General features: G+C 40.5%; 1 pseudogene; it reads right to left on the bottom strand.

Annotated features, from left to right (window-relative positions):
- Positions 1-4,715: 4,715 nt before the first annotated feature.
- On the bottom strand, positions 4,716-7,136 carry LOC127755222 (flavonoid O-methyltransferase-like protein Os11g0303600; annotated as a pseudogene).
- Between the last annotated feature and the right edge of the window lie 411 nt (positions 7,137-7,547).

The following is a 7,547-nucleotide window of genomic DNA, read 5'->3' on the forward strand; positions in this document are numbered from 1 at the left end:
AATCATAGGAATATTCAGAGCACTTTCTTTGTGCTCAAATGAGTATATTTATGCTTTTATAAATACCTAATGCTTAGCCAGCTTAAAATAAACTTACCATGGTTATGGATCACTTATATATGCTATTTGAACCATTTTAAACATTATGGACAGAGGTGATTTTCAGTGTATTTGTGAGCTAAAATGAGAGAAAATGTGAATTTTAGAGAGAGTGTTAGTTACATATGGTGCTAGTGACGTTATGGATCACTTATATATGCTATTTGAACCATTTTAAACATTATGGACAGAGGTGATTTTCAGTGTATTTGTGAGCTAAAATGAGAGAAAATGTGAATTTTAGAGAGAGTGTTAGTTACATATGGTGCTAGTGACATATCTATAGAGAGAGTGTTTGCTTGGGTCAATTAAGAACCGAACTTCATGCCATTAACTATTGTTTACCGTGCAACCACATGTGCTAGTTATGAGATAACCTTAGCTAACTAAGTTATTAATTGTTCATTCGGGAGGCCATTGTGGTAGAGGTAGTGGCTACGAGTATACTGTGGGATATCTATAGAAACTACCCATGATTATGATTATGATACGTTGAGTGCACTGTTCCAATGTGTATGTTTTTCTGTGAGGGGACGATTGTACTGTTCCACATCATAGAATGAGCGTCTAAATATGTCCAATGCTATCCAATGCAACAGTGAGTGCCTCGTGGGAAGGGTTGCTTCACCACAGCGTCAGAATCGGTAGGCTAACCATTCTAATGACACTTAAGCTCTAGACTTGGTGCGGATTCTCCACCATTGTGCTCATGCAAGGAATAAACAATAGATAATGTAAAGGCTTAATCATAATCGCTAGACCACACTCAATGTGTAGAGTGTGGTGGTATCGACAGGTGGCAGACAAACTAGAGGGATTTATGTCATGTGGGTCAAACTGTACAAATTCTGCACAGTCTAAAACTAATAGATTAGTCGTGCAATCGATCATGAGCGGCATAGTGAATTGTCATGGGTTTAGGTTTATGTTTTATAAATGCTTTTGGAATTCGAATCTTTTGAAATGATGATGAGAATGATATACATGGTATCATGTTCTTGCTAGGTTCGGTAGTAGGAAATGATTCTTATTTATTTATGTTGACACCATGCCACGTTCTTTATGCTATACATATTGCAAAATGTTTTGTTTAAATACATTGAAAATGTTTGTGAAGGCATCATGGTAGAGCCTCAATGTATTAAGAATTGATTGTGGTCTTGCTAGTACATTAATTTGTTTAATGTACTAACTCTTGCTTTATTTATATGTTGTTTAGATTTTGCTGCAGATAGCTTAAGTATTGTGGGTTTCGTTGATTCTTTAGGATGATTCTAAATAGGGGTCTACCCCTAGTCGGTATGCCTGTGGGTTGGTTAGTTAAGCTTTCATAAACCACTAATTATTTGGCCGGTCGGCCTATATATAAAGTAGTTGTAATCTGAATTTTAATTCTTGTATATGCCTTATTTCCCATTTACCATTGTTTTAGATGAAGGTGTGAGACTAGTCCTTATCCTGAGGACTAGCCTAACACAAGTACGCATTTTGAGCAATTGAGATGTTGCAAAGTTTTAGCAATTTGAGTCCATGCTTCTGGGATGTGTAACACATTTGGTAACTGTCTTCGTGTGGTTTGACGGACACGTCTCATGCTGAAGTTGATTAGCATGCTAAGTCCGAACAATATCTTATTTGCTCATTATTAGCTATTGTGAATTTTATATTGAATGGTGTCAATTTGGGATCATATAGACATATATGGACACATTGAGATATGAGTGCTTATTTCTGCATGTATCGATCTCACTCACCCAAAATAATTTTTGGGTGCTCAACAATTCCCATCCAATCCACCAATCCCATGAAATCACAATTTGCACCTATTCATAAATTTCAAACTGAACCATTCCAATTTCCACATCACAAACAAGTCAAAACTTAGGGGTGCTCACCAGCCGAAGAGCCGCAGCCCACCTCGTCACGGCCCTCGTTGCCGAGAGGCAGCTCCAGACCGGCTCATGGCAGCCCTCATAGAGGCTGTTGTTGCAGCTGGGTATGTTCCCATATTTTATTTTGCTTTGACAGTTGACATGTGAATTATTTTCATAAAATCTTGTCTTATATTTGTGTTGATTATTACTAGTGAGATTGAGTGAGACGTTGTTCAAAGGACATATTTATACTCTACTATTTATCGGTGCAATAATTGCAAATACTATACTTCCATCATTTTAAATTATTTATCGTTATAGCTTTTTATCCTAAGTCAAATACTTCAACAACATTTTTTAAGATATTCGTGTAGTTTAACAAGATATTGATATATCATTATGAAAATAATTCTCATGGTGAATATAAAAACATAAATATCATGATGTTAACAATATGTTTTTTTGAATTTGATGGCCTTGACTTAGATAAAGTCAAAATGAGAAACGGTAATTTGTGACTGCAAAGGGAGTACGTCATTTAAAAAACGATATTATTATTGTTGGGGTTGGGTATGCAAAAGTTGGATCGTTACTTCCTAAATAGCGCCTATATAAGAAAGATATTCTTATTAATTTGCTGATAATGTATAATAATGCAACTAAGGAATTCATTATCCACCATGCCTATTCCAGTCAAACTTATCTTATGACATGCCTTCAGGATCTTTAGCTATTATTTAGTTTTGATCTTACTCATACTTTAAAGAACTTTATAAAATCAGAACAAATAATACACTCCAAAGGTGAACTAGAAAATGTTTTTTAGCAGACGTGTGTTTCACGAGCTAGTAGTCTTCTTAAACCACGAATAACGAAATATCCATAATTTGATTAATGTGTTATCTTGGGCGCATCATAGGTGGCCCCATGCCTCGTCTCTCGTCGGCTTTTTTTTATTATTTAGACTTTTTTATGTTTTAATTTTATTAATAGATCTTTTAAAAAAATATTTTTGAAAAATGTACCTCGTGGTCTGCGTTGTCCTGCCACGTTAGCCGTGGTGACGTGATAGAGTTATTTGGCCACGTCAAGCGGGCTGGCGTGGCCAAAAGATCTAGATTAATTTAAAAATACTTTTAGGAATGGTCTATTAATAAAATTAAAACATAAAAAGTCTAGAAAATAAAAAAAATTCTTAGGGGATAGTGTCTAGCTGATCAGCCTTAATTCTTCCTTGATCGTTTTGGTGACGGTTACTTAATTTCATTAATTAGTGCTTACTCAGTTTAAATTTAGTTTTCGTGTTAGCATATCTCACATTAAATTAGTAGGTGCGAAAAATTACAGTACTACTCTTATTAATTGCATCCTAATCATCCTGCTCAACACAAGCATTATTATTGACTGCAGAGTTTGTGGCGTCCAAACCACTTCAGCCATTTGGTCCTGAATATTGTTCGAATTGCGAGTTTATCGGTTCCCTGCATAGGATATTATGTCGGCTAAAATATTTATGTTTTCTGCATTAAGCGAAGTTTATTCCAGCATAAAAAATGTTAAAATTCAAACTTCGAAAATTCTGAAATTCCGTTTCTATATCATCCAATTAATGAAAGTAATGTGTAAACCCATATGCAAAACCCCCTGACATATGTTTGCATTATATGATGGATGTTGCTCCTGATATTACGGTTCTTAGGCTATGTTCTGTTCTCGGTTGGGAACTAATCCCTACGCACGCAATACGAAGCTACTCATTAATATATAATTAATTAAGTAGTAAATATTTTTAAAATAGATTAATATGATTTTTAAAACAACTTTTCTATAGAAAAATTTCACAAACACCGCATAGTTTAGCAGCTTTGGGAAGCATTCACCTGCAAAATGATAGACTAGCGGATGGAAGAAGTGAGGAACTAAGCAACTTTAAATAAGTTACCAGGGGAGTGGAGGTACTACTTGTTTTATGTAGATTTAGAGTTTAATAGTATATATATAGCTAACTGATAAACTAAAAAAATTGACACATCAACTAAAAAAATTGACACATCAAATATATATAAATATATATTTGTACATACCACTAATACTTGGCACATATCTCAAAGACACATTATCTGAAAACCCATGCTACAGCAGGTGACAAATTTGTAATCCGTTTTATCTTTTCTCTCTTCTTCTCTCTTTTTCACATTTGGTTGTAGCTAACTTACTCTTATAGTTATATGTACTTTCGACCTTATAAAGTGACATATCCAGTGCAGATAGCTGGGCAGATCACCAGAGCTTAATTAAATATGCAAAACAATGACTTAGATGGATTCACAAGTCACAACTACAACGTTGCTCGAATAATTTGATAAAACCCCACCATCAATCACAGATTTTTTTTTATAGAAAGTAATTCAACGAACCATATGTGACAAGATACCCCACTCCCTTGTGAGCTGTCTAGAAGAGCATCTGTGTTGGTAAGTTGGTAACCTACTTTGACATATATAAGCTCACATAAAACTTTACTGACAAAAGGTTTCATCGATATTAATATATAAGAGCATGACATATATATATATATATATATATATATATATATATATATATATATATATATATATATATATATATATATATATATATGAGCTCATATGAAACTTTATTAATAAATTAAAGAAAGCACTCCCACAATTTATTCACTTGTATCACACGATCCATACAGGGCAAACCCATATGGGAGCTTTACTATGGATAGACCTCAAAGATGCCTCGAATTCCTAGCTTCTTCACAATCTTGTAATCACTGAAGCCCGCTTTTTTGAAGAGATCACACCACTTGTTTTCATCTCGCTGTTGGCCTTTGCCGATCAGTATCATGCCCACATCCATAAGGAGCTCAGCTTCCAGCAATGGTCCGGAGGTAGAACTAATCACTACATCAATGATGATCACTTTACCTCCTGCCTCTCGTGATGGAATAGCTTTCTTGCATTGAGCTAGGATTTTCACGCAACCCTAGTCACTCCAATGGTGAAGTACAACCTACCACAAACGAAAGTGGCATAAAAGTTAACCAATCCATCAAATTACACTCGTTTTATATAGAGTTAATCTGCAAATCGATATGGCTAGGTACTAAAGTAGTCCTGGAGGTGATATCATATTTTAATATAAATATTGGTACATATCAATGAGAGATCTCAAACTATACATTGAAAATTTTAGTATACCGCATGGGAGCCGGGGACGAGTCCATTGGAGTTAGTTGCATGTTATATGTTCAACACACGCGATTTTGAACGTGCGCACGAGCCCATAAACTCATACACACTACTAAATAAATGTTTTTTTTCTATGCGAGACACTCTTTAGATTGTAGACGGACCGTAACTGGGCGCCTATGCAAAAATCGATCTCCATTTTTACATACGGCTCCTTAAGGGAATCACGCGCAAAAATCGATTTCCGTAGGCAGGCCTCTTAAGGGTTCACAATAAGCCTGATTTTGCAAGCGGACCTCTTTAGGGGCTGCACGCGAAAATATATTTTTGCCGGCGGGCCTCTTAAGGATCCGCCTAAAGTCATTCTCTCCATCTCTCTCACTTCCACTCATCATGTCATCCTTAGCCTCTCCTCTCATCCCTCTCACCTCCTCACCTCTCTCACTCAAGGACTCGCAAGCACCGGTTGGGGCGGGTGGCGGCAGCACGGCGGTCGGGAGCGGCGGCGTATTCATATGGCAGCGCAGCCCCCAACTACGGAAGCGCTGGCGGCCGTCCCCGTTCTCCCCCTATGGCAGCGCCCCTTTCCCGCCCAGATCCCGCAGTGGAGGCCCACTATCCAGAGCAGGCATCGTTTCCCACGTGCTCCCCTAGCGGCGGCGACCTTTCCCGTGCTCCCTCGTGCGGATCCGACGGTGGAGGGCAGTGGAGACACGGGGAGGGGCGACGGCGACGATGACGACGAGCTGCGATGACAGCGACAGAGACGAGGACGACTTCGCTGTCGACGACCTAGCTAGGGCTCCGAGATTTTATTTTTCACATTTTTTTTTGCAAGCGGATAACGTAAGCACCGCACGCGAAAATCCGATTATGCATAAGAAAATAGCGATTTTCACATACCATGTAGGGCGGACGGGCCAACCTTCCGCACACGAAAATATGTTTTGGGCCGTCTAAAAAACCATTTCTGTAGCAGTGCCATTTTTGTTACGGAGAGTGCTGGCTCTGGGCAGACCACACCACACGCCTCCATCTGGCTCGGTGGCCAGAGATCTCAACCCAAGAAGTACCATACAATTTCTCAAAACATATTGAAAATTTTCATTTGAATATTACCTTTAGCATCACAGCTTGTGCAGGTGGGATGAAGCTGAGCATGTCACCGGCCACATAGCTCACAACCCCATCAGTCTTTTTGTCGCCAATCACGCGAGGAAGGTCCAGCACAGTGCACTTGATGTGTGGGAAGGCCTCGACGATGGTCCTCGCCGTCGCGCCGTCGCCGCCGCCGCAGTCTGTCAGCGACTCCAGCCCCTGGAACACCTCACGACACTCCCGCAGAACGGCGGCGAATCCCGAGCCGTCGTGCGCCGCCAGACCTTCGTTGAGCAGTCCGTGTGTCTCCGGGTCCAAATCCGCCATGCTCTCGTCGAAGGGCGTCGCGCCATGCACGTCTTCGAACAGCAGCGACGGCGAATCCTTCTTGATCCAATCCGCGAGCCCCATGGCGGCCTCGACGCAGTGCCTCGACCCCATGGCGAGCACCGTGGGCACCTGGCTGGGGTGGCCGTCGACGATGGCGGCGCCGTCGTCGTCGCCGTCCACCAGGAGGCATGACAGCGGGGTGAGACGGTACGTTCCGGTATCGGTGGTGTCGTCGGCGGCGAAGACGCCGGAGTGGACCAGCAGCCGCATGAGGCGGTGGAGGAACGGTAGCTTGGACGGCGGGAGGGACAGAGCGGTAACCAGGTCGGGCAGCGACGCGGCGCCGCTGGCGCGGTGGATGGCGGTGGGGATGCCAAGCTTGATGACACATTGGAGACTCAGAGACGTGATGTAGTAGAGGCTGTGGCGCCATAGATCGGCCTGTGCTTGCAGCAGCTCCTCGTTGGTTGGTGCCAACATGGTAGGAGCTTGTGCTGCCATTGCAGCTATCTAGCTACCTCAGATTTCTCGAGCTGATCTGCCTGATAGTTACCATATGCGTGTTACTAGGCTTTAAATAGCGTGAACAAGTGGGCAATTCAAAGGGAATTGCCAGAAAGCTATCGCAATTTTTTCTATGAAAAAGTTTCAAATAATGTAACTATATATAGTTTAATTCTAATTATATAATTACATTGTAGTAGTATATAATTGTAGTGTATTGTAACCACTACAACAAAAATCCTCATAGGGACCGGACTTATAGGTGCCGGTTTATTTAAAACCGTCACCTATTAACTTTTTCCCACCTCCCGCGAGATAAAAAACAGAGAACTGACACATTTAAACAACTATAGGTGTCAGTTCTAAATAAAAACCGGCACCAATAATATTGGCATCTAAGAATTGAGCCGATCCAGCAAGAGGA

This window comes from Oryza glaberrima, chromosome 11 (genome assembly GCF_000147395.1).
Source record: "Oryza glaberrima chromosome 11, OglaRS2, whole genome shotgun sequence".
Taxonomy (NCBI): Eukaryota; Viridiplantae; Streptophyta; class Magnoliopsida; order Poales; family Poaceae; genus Oryza; species Oryza glaberrima.